This window comes from Terrapene carolina, unplaced genomic scaffold (genome assembly GCF_002925995.2).
Source record: "Terrapene carolina triunguis isolate 2854851 unplaced genomic scaffold, T_m_triunguis-2.0 Scaffold68, whole genome shotgun sequence".
NCBI classification, from domain to species: Eukaryota; Metazoa; Chordata; order Testudines; family Emydidae; genus Terrapene; species Terrapene triunguis.
The window spans coordinates 54,280,856-54,292,908 of NW_020664419.1; the positions used below are offsets into that span (position 1 = coordinate 54,280,856).

The window sequence follows — 12,053 nt, forward strand, 5'->3', positions numbered from 1 at the left end:
GTCACTGGAAATAGTTTTCTTGTCAGACAATCTTAAGCTTCTCTTTGCAATGAGAGATGTTGGCAACATGTGTCATCGGCTGTCAGAAAGATGTAACAGAAAATTCAGATCTTTCGTGTATCACATTTTGTAATCAGCACATAAGTGGTTCAAGCAAACATAGAAGTTGTACAACAGAAAGCCAAGGAGGACATTTTCACTAAAATATTTAGACCAACTGCCTGTGAAGTGGGAGCAGATCGCTTTTGTAAGCTCTCATAAATGACTTTAAAGATGTAATTTGGGAACATTTTCTAATACCATGAAAGAACAAACATTAAGTGTTTTCCAGAAGAAGAACTGAATTGTGAAGCCTGACAGCTGTGATTAGGTAATGTTCATAGTGCCATTTAATAGCACTGAAATTATGAAAAACTATTTAATTCCATCAGATTGTTTACTTGTGTCATTTTTGATGCAGAGCTCAAGAGATTTAACTATTAGCAAGAAAACAAAAAAGATTAAGATGATATTAGCATTGCAAATCAAAACCATGTTCCACTTGCCAGTATCTTGGCTAGCAGCTGATGTACAATAATTTCAGGCCAAGGAATAAGACAGTAAATTCACAGAATAGATGTCAATCACAGTTTAGTGTTTTCTATCTGTATTCCTGTGGATGTCAGTATGTTAAATGATAGCTATATAATCACAACCTGTTAACAAAATGCATATGCATTTATGATTATGCAAATACTTGACAGATCACTTACAAAATAATATACATTATAATAAACTTTAGTTTCAAAACAAAATTGTTCTATGCATCTTGTGTAATGATGTAAAGCATCTTGAGATTATGTGAAAGATACTATACAGAAAAAGTTGCATTGAATTAAGTGTGGTGTCACAATGAAGTGTTGAAACATTGAAACAGAAATAAAATTGTTGTGGATGGATCTTTACTGCCTTGAGTCTCAATCAGTGTCGCTGCTTGGGCTAGAATATTGAAACAAATGGTTACAGTGCTATTAAAAATGGCAATAGCAGCAGTAGCAATATTTGACTTGATTAACATTCAACACATTAACAAGACATATGCTTGCAATACTTTTAAGTGTTATTTCATATTTATTAGAGATGGCTGGGAATTTTCTGTTGAAATGATTTTCAGACAAAAAAAATAAAGTTGATGCAGGAAAAATTAGATTTTCCTGAAAATTTACATTTTCTATCAGGAAAATAGAAATGAAATATTTATTTTCAGATCAGTTTGACACAAATTGGAATATTTAATTTTGCCAAACAGACCCAAAATATTTTGTTTTGAATCAGTTCAACAAACCATTAAGCTGCATTTTCCTATCAGAATGTTGCCTTATGGGAGTTATAGTTTGGGTCCCAATTCTTTCATATGGCTAGGCTCTTTGGAGGACTCCATCTTCCATAATGCAATTTAGATTTCCCTCTGACTGAGCTGCATGATGCATTGTGCGAGTCACATGATTCTGGAGATATGGACCAACCAGGTAGCCTGTTCCATAAGGGAAAATGGGGGCATCAGGCTCCTGAACTACAACTCCCATGAGGTAATGCAGTTTAGTGTTTAACTGACTCATAACAAAATGTTTCACGTCAGTACAACAGAACAAAACAAAAATATTTTCTTTTTGGTAATGGCTAAATGCTTTGTTTTGGTCAAAAATGTCCAAATCATTTTTTTTTTTTTCAGAATTTCCCTTCTGTGAAAATTTTTTAATATTTTGTCCCAAAACCAAATGCTTCTATGTCAGAGTTTCCCACAGGATGGTAACTCTGAATTTTGCTCAACTCTAATATTTATCGTTTGAAACATGACAGTATGTGTCATAGAAAACAATGCTAAAATATCTCTTCAAACTCCTTCCTTCTGAAAATTTAAAAAGGTAGAATTTGCTCCAAGATTTTCTAAGGAAACATGAAATTAATATAGTCCATGATCTTCTTTTCCACTGGGTATAAAAACCTTTGCTCTATGGGTAAAAGGAACCGATCTTCTAAGTGCATATCCATACAGGGGAGTCAATTTGATATCACAATTTTATTCACTTGTTATGAATAGTCACAACATTAATCTACTGCAGATAATCTATTCAGTATATTTGAAAATCCATTTATTTTCACCTATTGATAAGCATCTGTTACACTTGTATATAATACAGTATTTTCAGTGTTGATTCAGAGAACAAAGTCAAAGGAAACAAATATTGAGAAGCATGATACAGTATTTTGATCAAATTAAGGCCAAACTCATATTCTACAAAATAACACATTTATAATTGGTACTGTTCCAAACAAAGGAATTACTTTTCTCCTTAAGATGCTCTTTTAGCACAAATCCATACAATATTAATGCATTTGAAAAAACAGATAGCTAGTGGTGCTACAGTTTATCCAAATTAAATTTTAATCAGAAAAGAATATCTTTCCCTGCCAACATTTTTGATTATTTCTCAGCAGAATGATGAAATGTACATCTCAAATTATTCCCAACAATCATTAATTTTTAGCTCTCCTGTGCAATAACACAGGAGGTTTAATGAAATAATCTTGGAAGAGCCTAGGATACTGTAACTAACCAGAGCACTCCAGTGTGTTCATCCATCATGGAACCCAATTTATATCTAATTAGCCATGTCAATGGGTTGTAACTATAAAAGGACTTCCCCCTGCTTTTTTTAACATTCCGGTAACCATGCAGGCCGTTTGAATGAGACTGCCCACACAATTATTTTCACTAGGTCTGAGTTGCTGTGGTCTTTGACTCTATTTAGACAATAAAGCATACTATCTAACTCTCACTCTCTCTCTCCGGTTAGCATGCTTATGCAGCATCAATACAGTACAACAATGAATTATCAGGGTTCCTTTGTCTTAGTATTACCAGTGGTACTGAATATATTAAATGGAGTATAAAATTATACATTCTGTAATAACTTAGAAACAAAATTCATATATGTTTAAGGCCTTTAAATATTAAGGGTTTTCATAGAACAGTACATCACAAAAAATTGCTACAGAAATAGAAAATAGGAAAATAAATGTTAATTAGGGGAAATGACTATGGAAAGTCCCAGAAGACCTGGACTGGATAACTATAAGCAAAACATTTATGAACTTCAGATTTGGGGGGAAAGATTTTTTCCCTCTATTAACAGACTGAGCAGACATCTACATAAGCATCCAGATAGTACTTGTGTTCAAGCAAGAGATAGTTTAAAAAAATAAATAACTAAAAGAAACTCTGAATGAATGCCATCCAATCTCAGAATTGTAAAACTTGCATGCATCCCTGTCTACCTTTACAAAAAGGGACTAGCTAATGTCATTTACTGCTTACTGTCAACTTGAAAGGACTTAAGGTTAAGAAAGTAAAGGACATACCAGAAACACCCATCATCTTCAAACTAAATGGAAATGTATATTTTTAAAGGTATAAAATACTTATAATGAAACTGCCAAAGAGCTACAGTAGTTGGTTAGCCTTAGGGAAACATGTCAGGCTGGCTATACATTCTTATATGATTGATGTATTCCGATAACTATTACTTGTCAACAATAATTATTAACGATGGATATATATTTCCATTCCTATAACAAAAGCAACTTCAAGATGTTGAAACATGTAGCCTTTCAGAGATCCAAGATTAGAAATACAAATAAAAAGGTCTAAAACTGCGCTATGCCAGAGGACAAGTTCTGCAACATAAATTTGATTAAAGTAGCGTGCAGTCCCACCAGCAATTTGTACATAGAACCAGGGAACATTTCAGAGTGAAAGAACCAGTACATTTCGAAGACTGCTTTTGTAAAGATGAAAAGCCGTCAGTCTGGAATGGAGAACCCGAAAGATTGCTGCCTCTTCTACACCCTCTGAGCATCACCGCTTTAGATTGCAGCCATAAATTCCTCAGCAAGTGCAATTTTGTAAGTGTACATAGTTCAATCAGCTGAAATCTCTGTGACAAAAAAGTTCACAATGACTTTCCAGTAGTTTTGATCTCAAGCTGTTGCTGATTACAAGCCAATACACCCCAGCAGTGTAAACTCACTTCAAGGATTGCCTGGAGGGAGGTATGAAATTCCTGTTACGTTAGCATTATCAGACTTGAGATAGACTTGAGTTGTCTTTAGCTATCGGGTTACCTGTAAAGAAAAAGAAAATTAAAGAATATCAAAACTTTAGATATAGCATCTGGTGTTATGTAGTGGAAATGGGTTTATGAGACCGCAGTGTAGAGGAGCACTTAAATGTGGGCATGATTATCAGCAAGTGATTAGTCTCACTGATATGAAAATGGGGTTACTCATTGCTTAAGTGACACATGTACTTCAGTGCTTTGCCTCACCAGGCCTGAAGGAAGCTGTTATCTTAACTGTGACTGTGCTTAAAAATGTGGGGTTTTCTGTTTTGAAAAAATTCCATAGGCCACAAAATAGGCTCCACACAGTCAGAAGTATTAATTTTTACAGGAGCTTTCTGTGCTACCTCCATCAGCTCCAACATAAGAGGATGTCTGTTGTAACAACTCTGCTTTCACAACACTTTTATTGGCTGGCCTTGAACAGAAAGGGTGATTTGGAGATTTGTTTCTTATTTCTTCATATTTTCATACTATATTCAGATGTATTATCCTATTAAAGACTAACTACATTTTAGCAAACAGTAATAATTTAGTGGGGGGGGAGGGAGCATTTGAGAATAAAAGCCCACATAGCATAAGCAAGAGCTAGGTTTACCCTATTATTCACTGCTCATACAATAACTATCAAAATTTCACTTGAGCAGTTTCACCCAAGCTAACATAAACCAGAAGGACCACAGGGAAAGCAAGTCGGAGACAAAATATTTCACAATAATTGGATTTTCCCTATGTCTGATTTGTATTTTAAACATGAAACATTTAAAAAACAACCTCTGTCATATTAAAGAAATATTAATTTCAGGAATATTTCTGCTGTATCAGTGGTTACAATTAATGATCATGTTACTTTTTAATATAAAATTGTGTCAAGAGACACTATCCCTACTCTTCAGGAGCAATGCATTGGATTGGTCACAATCAGTGTCTATAACATCAAGGGCCATATGTTTTACATTTTGATCAGAGAGAGAAGGGTCATGCTTGTTAATGATGAAGCATTCCTTTGCCCTCAGCAAAATCATTTGCATACAGCTCTTGTCAGCTCTGCAGAGCAGAAACATTGAGCAGAATTTTAAAAGGATTGATTTAGGAGTTTCATTACTTAGTTTTGCCTTCAATATTGGGAAATTTCTAGAATTTGCACTAGAAAAGCAGTAATAAAATTGTGCTTTGTGATTTCTATGACTTATGTTTATTACACTGCTCTTATTTCACTGAGTTTTCACTGGCTGAAGCAGCCTCATATGACTATTTCTTCTGCACAATTGTCTGAAAAAAATAATCAAGAAATAATACAAAAGTCAGGCACAATATTATTTTGTTGTGCATTCAAAAAATAAAATGGCCAACACAGCATACCTACTCCAGATCCATTCCCCAGGAGGATTTATGCTACTTTAATTTGAAAAATATATAGGCAATTGTAGTAAATTAAACAGGCCTATTCTCTTGTAGTCAATGATAAAATGGAGTGCCTGGGAGAGTCAAAACCCTACTAGCAATGCTAGATTCCCCAAAGAGGGTGGGGACTGAATGGCCATGGCTGTTACAATGCAGGATAGGTGGGAGGACTCTCATGATCAGGATGCACCCTATGAAAGGATAATCCCTCTGATGTGTATTCTGTTCTGGCTTCCTCAGCACTGAGAAAACCTTATACTACTGAAAAGACAAGTTCCCAGATTTGCAGTTACACAAGTCAGTCTGAAGCATATTTTTAGCCCTGAAATTCACCAAAGAGGAGTCTTTAAATCTGTTGCTGATCCAAGTTGAAATATTGTATACTCAGACCAGTGTTATCTGAGAGAAGAAGAATTCCATATTAGATGGAATGGGAGATATAGCAAGAGAAGGAAACATTTTTGTAGTATTCTCCCATCCCCCCACATAGCAGCCCTTTGAAACTGCCCGGAGGTTTGGAATGCTAGGATGAATCCCCAGGAGGGAGATTATTGGGTAAAATGTTAAACAAGACTGGGGATTTGATGTACAGAGACCTCAATCTCCTTAGCATCATTGCAAACACACCAGTGGAAAGTGAGTAAAGGGTTCATGAATTGTTACAGTGGCCTGCTATACAAATTTGTGTAAAAAAAAAAACATCTAAGGAAGAGACAGAAAGACTGGCTTCATTTAAACTGATACCACCCAAAGATTGTGTTAAGATTATGACAGGTAAACAAGAGGAGTAGGGGATTGGAAATTAATGGACCAAAATTGATGCTTTGAAAATTAGGCCTAATTAGTGGACAAAATAATAAGCGGATGGGACCATTCCACCCATGGCCTGTTTCTGGGGCCCTAAAAAGGGGCTTGTGTAAAGAAAAAAAAAGACTTCTATCACCACTGTGGCTGTGGTGGAAGGATTTTTGCCACAACACCCAGACCCTGATACTCCAGTGAGGGGGCTCAACCATTACCGCTGCACCAGCAAGGAGCCCAGCCTGATACTTGTGAGATTCCACTGTTTTCCTCTCTCTCATCTATCCCTTTTCATCCCCCATTACCTTTCTCCTGCCCCCTCTCTCTCTCTCTCAGCTTCTCTCCGATCCTGAAATCAACTATACTGCATGGCACCAGCACAGGGAGATGAGATGCCCATTCAGCAATGCTTGGCCCAAGAAGGACCAGTGAAAGAGGAACCTGACCAGACCAATCAGATGATGTTCCAATCCAGCAAGGCAAGCCACTGTACACAGCAACAGCTGTTGTAGCTGACTTGCCAGCACAGAGTATCCATCCATGACTGACCAGCTGATCTGTATCCTAAGGACATCAACAAAAATCATATTTCCCCCCATCTTTACTATCCTGTGTCTTCTCTCCCTTCTGCTTTTGTCTTCGGTCAAAAGCAGGAAAGTGATTATCATTCCCAGCTTGAAATTGAACAACAGAACTAATCTTTTCTTCCCCACCAAACAGGACTGTTTGACAGAATAAGAGACTCTAACCAATATTCACCCTTTCTAAAAAAGAGGCTTTGATATATTTTAATTAAGTTTGTTTTGCTCAATCACTCAATTTCCTTTTCAGTGCTTTTTACTTGGTTTTGATTTTTTCCTTTGTGTGTTTCAGTCAACAGATTTCCAACCACTGGCATGAATTTCCTAGTGTATTTGCCACGAGACTAAGTGGACTAAGGTCCCTGCGTACCAAATCTTGAACCTTGTTTAACACTATTAGCAGGGTCATGTTTTACACCTTTGAGATAGTAAAAGGTGTACAATAATATTAACTTTATCATATGGCTCTGCAAATTATCACATGTACTACTCCAATACACATATATTATATGAGTAGATCTACTGATACAATGATTTTATAGTCAGATTTCCAGGTCAGAAGCCTTTGAATGTGTGTAGCAATGTATATGCAAACTCTAGTTATTATTTTTGTAACACCAAAGGTGTTTATGGCACTGCATGGACAAACAGGGATATATGTTCAAGCAAAATGAGCATTTGCACCCCCAAATGGTCAGTTACATATCTACATGGCTGTTTTCACAGCAGATGTACAATTGCCGTAATTGGGCACACAATTGTATAAAGACAGGCATCAGACTTTTAAAAAAATCTAGCACTACATCTGGGTAGCACCCACTAGCATTATGATACCGGGATAGACAGTGCTATAATAAATCTTTCTGACAATCAGTTGTACAGTATGGCAAAACACTATTGCACTGGATGTCAATCATGTTTATACGGAAGATGAAATCAAGCCTCACTGACTTTATTTTTTTAGTTTGTTTTTCATTACTATTATTTCATTGGCATTTTTAACTGCTTTCCTGTGCCAGCACTGATGCTATTCCACCTGTCCTCCTTTTTTCTTTTAACTTACAGGTCACATCCAGTTAATCTGAGTGACTCACATAGTGGTCTGTACTTGCCTTTATGTAGTATGCAACTCTTGTTATGAGTAAGCACACATCATCCATTAATGTTAATGGCAGTTATACACACACACACACACACACACACATTAAGGGGAGAATAGATCCCTTGGATGCTGAAGTCAATTTCCTAAATAAGCAGTTAAATTTTAGCTAATATCTATCTGTGTTATTTACAGAAATGTTTGGTTTTGGATAGCTTTTCATTTGAGCAGCTGGAAGGCAAGGTATTGTGCCAATATATTTTTTTATGGAAAAATAAGGTTTGACAGCAGTATATACTCAATCTTTAAAATCCTAAGAGAACAGTAACACTCCAAATGGGCACAAATAAATTCCAACCAACTTTTCATTTAATAATAAATCTGAAAATTAACTTTTCTGGCGCTTAGTGGAAAAAAGGACATAACACCTTTAACACCCTAAATATGTATTTGAATTAATTTGTTCATACTTGGAACATAATTGCTCCCTTTATGCTAATATATTTTTTCACACGGTTGTTATATTATGAATACAACGAATTAGACTTACTTCATTTCTATGTTCTAAATGAGCAATTAAAGTATAATTACTCTGCAGTTGCAGACTTTTAAATTTAAATTGGTGAGTGGCTGCTGTAAGTTGTCTGTAATTGTACGTGAACTCACTTGCTTTATTTTAAAACAACACTATATAATTTAATACAACTGAACCTTAACACATTTCTTCATGTGGGTGGGTAAACATGTAGAGTAAGATTCAGCCCTAGGCTACACCATCTCTTGCCAGCGTAACTGGGGCCACGTCTACACTACAAAATTATGTCAACCTAACTTACATCAGTATACAGCCACCACAGTTATTAAATCGCTTGGTGTGTGCACACTTGGCATTTTGTGTCGGCAGTGCACATCCTCCCAGAAGCATTTGTTTCGATTGTATAGCCAGTGTGAGGCATTGTGGGATGGCTCCTGAAAGTCAGTAATAGTCGACATAAGTAACATGGTGTCTACACCATCACTGTCAACCTAATTACATCATCCGTTACCTCTGCATGGAAAGATAGGAAGTATGCCAAGAAACCACCCGGGCTTTAACCAGGAGATCTTCAATGATCTCAAACTCAAAAAGACATCCTACAAAAATGTGGTGTTACTAAGTTGACGTAGAGAGGCACTTACATCAGCAGAAGCCAAATTTAAGTGAAGACACCTCCACAGCTAAGTCGATGCAAGGCAGCTTACGTCAACCTAATTGTGTAGTATAGACCAGGCCTCAGAAGATGTCATGAAGCTGATCCTCAGGCTTATCCTGTGTAGCCCAAAAAGTTGGTATTGTTAGCCAGGAGGGGGCACAACCAGGTGATTGGGTAGACTCTGAGCAGATTCCAGCCCTGGAACCCTGAATACAAATTAAAGCTGCCTTCCACTTGTGAAATTCCCAGGACTGTGGTATAGTGCAAACAGCATCTTCCCTCTCCTGGGAATGAACCCCCATTATAACCGCTCCTGCTAGCCCAGGACCAAGGCTTACACTTCTCTACACCTGTGGCGGTAAGATCAAGCCCATAAATGCAACCTTTACTCACATGATTAGTTCCTCTTTACCCAATGAGACAGTTTGCATTAGGGTCATTTATTCCTGCATGTGTGAGGGTTGAAGGATCCAGTCCATATGTGATACAGCGTGTTTTGATATAAATACCTAATAATTCCGAGTGGTAAATACATCTATATGTATTTGCTAACCATTGAGTGGTTTATAGGATTAATTGAGACATCTAATTATTCTCACTTAATAGTTTAATAATTTTAGAAGATTAGCCAGACAACACTGCACAATATTTTGAAATCAGTGTGTACTGGACCATTCTGTGTTCATTAGCTATTTTTTTACAATACTTTGAACATCTTCAGCTTATTGATAGACAGTTCTTTTGATTTTTAATACATATTATACACACAACAATTATATTAAAAGTATGTCATTTAGGTTGAAAAGTCAAGCACTCAAAAGTTAGGAATTTCCAGATTTATGATTGCCTATGCAACTTTAAAGCTGTCCCCTATGTGCCTATTCTGTGCATTGAATAAAGCAGATGTTCTGTGGGGACAAAATAGTATGTTATAATGTAGTTTAAAGACTATATTAAAATGCATACACAAGGGAAAAGAATTAAAGCTGTATATCTCTTTGTCTCTCCCACCCCTCAGGAGTTGGTGGAGATTCTGTGCCACATGCTACTCCCAGGGCGAGGGTTAATGGAATAGTGGAAAAGGTCATTTCTGGATCTGGAGGACCCAGCACAGCTCTCTTCTCTCCAACCCTGCTACAGCTCCTTTGCCAACCCTCTTGTGTTCCCAAAGGAGTGTGTGGTGATGCTGCTGCTCCATAAGTCTGGCCTGGGAACGTTCAGTGATTTTGGCAGGCCATCAACAGTTTTCTGAGAAACACAAGTGAAAGGAGGGAACTAGTGATTTTTAATACTTTATTTCTCACTCTAATCTAATTGGAATTTCATGGGACAAAGAAAAGGGCCTGCTGCCAACAATGGAACTATGAGACCTTCTTAACAGAAAAAATTGCAAGAATCTCTTATAATGGATAACATTAGGCAACCTAAATATAGGAATTTCTACCAGCTTCCCCTTAAACTAAATAAATAAGGGAAAAGACATTTCATAGAAATTCCTGGCTATGTACCCTGAGTTTCATGTTATTCTCTAAGACACAACAATAAGGTAAATATGCTAAATTAACCTAGTTCTGCATATGATAACATTCATACATGCTTGTCTATTGGACCCTCTGATGCCAATCCTTATTCATGTGAATAAAGTTTTACAGAATTATGTCTTATATTTGTAATAGTTGGGAATGGAAGCAGAGTTCTGTAATCATGCAACAAGAAGGACCTCTCTTATGTGGACACAGGACACTTCCTTCCTTTTCTGCTTCCTAATTCTTGTTCATAGTAAGGCATTAACATTTCCCAAAAACATTAATAAAAGAGGCTCTGAAAAACAATTCATTTGTGAACTTTTCCTAACAGGGAATAGACCCAACTGGCTTGTGCTAGTTACACATTTCTATGGGAATAACCATGTTTTTCTTTTAAAAGCCTAATAGTAGTATAAGAATTCAGAATCAATGTGGGTCCGCACAACCAGAAACATCTGTCAATGGTTTTTAGTTTCCTGTACTCTGCAAATGAAGATCTAGGCTAGAAACAAATCTTTTGAACAGATGGACATGCACTATTTCTTGGAACTCTGAAATCCATACAGTGTGCTTGCCATAAACTATCATTCATATGCAATTCATGAAAGCAGATGACAGTTTGTACTGCCACTTGTGCATGTTCATCCACTCTGAAAAAGATCAGCTTATAAGATTGGCAGGCACTCGCTGATATAATTGTACTACTGTGCATTTCTATAATGCCTTGCATCTGAGAATCTTAATGTTTTTTATAAAGGTTAACTAAATAAGCCTCATAACACCCACGTGAGATAAGTATTTTATTATTCCCTTTTTAGAAGTGAAAAAACTAGAACGCAGAGATGTTAAGGACAAAAGTTTCAAACACGGGTATCTACAAGTAGGCACATAAATCCAGATGTACTACACAGTAGGTATATGTGGATTTACATGTGCCCAGCTGTAGGCAACCACGTCCCTGGGAGCTCAAGAAACTGTTTCAAAGGCTCTGGAAACTTTAACACCATTCAACCATACTTTCCGTAGTGTATGCCTGATCTACTAGTTAAAGGAGAGAGCTGAGAGTCAGGTTGTTGTCCTGGTCTGCCAGAGACTTGATATTTGGCTTAGGCATGTCACATAGACCAAAATTTTCAAACTTGAGTGACTTCAGTTACATTTGTACGTGCTCAGCACCTCTGAAAATCAGGCTATTTACTCAGATGCTTGTAGTAAACATAGGACAATTAACTTTTAATGAGTCTTAGGCTCCTTGGTGCCTCAGTCACTTACGTACTTCTCAAAATTTT

At 36.7% G+C, this 12,053-nt stretch overlaps 1 protein-coding gene across 1 annotated transcript in view; it reads right to left on the bottom strand.

The window, feature by feature from the left end:
* Positions 1-2,103: 2,103 nt before the first annotated feature.
* Positions 2,104-12,053, bottom strand: part of TAFA2 (TAFA chemokine like family member 2) — a 297,984-nt gene continuing 288,034 nt past the window's right edge. The window contains exon 6 of the mRNA XM_024205109.2: positions 2,104-4,164. The gene's annotated coding sequence lies outside the window, so the exon portion shown is untranslated. The remainder of the gene's footprint in view (positions 4,165-12,053) is intronic.